Raw genomic sequence first — 883 nt, 5'->3', positions numbered from 1 at the left:
ATATATATATATATATATATATATATATATATATATATATATATATAGGCTGATGTTTGTTTATTGATTATCCTCTCCATTTTCTTATTTGCCTTATAAATTCTGGGTAAGTTCCTGCTTTACCCCCTCTCATACCTATTATTCAATTGTGCTACTGCCCTGCAACAGTAAGCACTTGGATATAAATATGTAGGTATAAATCCAGTAGCATATTGGATATATAATATCCCTTAGACAGTTGTTTAACCTCTAACATAGTATATTTAAATCTAAGCACGCACACACACACACACACAAAGACATACTAACTCTACTCTTTCGATTATGGAGTCCTTTTTTTAATCTGTCTTCTCATATGCAATATGTGAACTAATTAATGTTGCTTCTGTTGTTAGTGTTAGAAAAGAAATCATTATTATTAGCATTAAGGTGGTGGCTTGTTAGAACACAGTCAACTTTGCTTTTATCCTTTCAGGATTGATGACATAAGATAACAGCTAAATACTGGGTGTGGTGGTACTGACTCTGCCATCCTTTTCAAAAACTTCAAATATTTGAGTCTAAATTAGAAAGTATTATTATTATTATTTTCTCTCTCTCTCTCTCTCTCTCTCTCTCTATATATATATATATATATATATAGGAAAATAAAAGATAATAATAATAATAAGGCAGAATGCTAAACTGAAAGCATGTTTTAATACAGATGTGCATAAGGAGGATTAAAAAGGATTTCTAACCGACTTTCATTGCATGGCAAATTTTCAAGAAGAGGCAAAATGAAAATAATGTTTTTTTTTACAAAAATATAAAAAATAAATATACCAATACATTATATTGTCTTTGAGTTTTTAAAGTTCAATGGTAATCCATGTAAATGATT

At 28.7% G+C, this 883-nt stretch overlaps 1 protein-coding gene across 2 annotated transcripts in view; it reads left to right on the top strand.

Annotated features, from left to right (window-relative positions):
- LOC106883333 (putative protocadherin beta-18) overlaps window positions 1-883 on the top strand; it is a 335,715-nt gene that overhangs the window by 285,766 nt on the left and 49,066 nt on the right. The gene's annotated exons all lie outside the window — the stretch shown is intronic.

The sequence above is a fragment of the Octopus bimaculoides genome, chromosome 14, assembly GCF_001194135.2.
Source record: "Octopus bimaculoides isolate UCB-OBI-ISO-001 chromosome 14, ASM119413v2, whole genome shotgun sequence".
Classification (NCBI taxonomy): Eukaryota; Metazoa; Mollusca; class Cephalopoda; order Octopoda; family Octopodidae; genus Octopus; species Octopus bimaculoides.
Note: the sequence above shows the minus strand (reverse complement) of the source record. Positions and strands in the feature narration are given on the sequence as shown.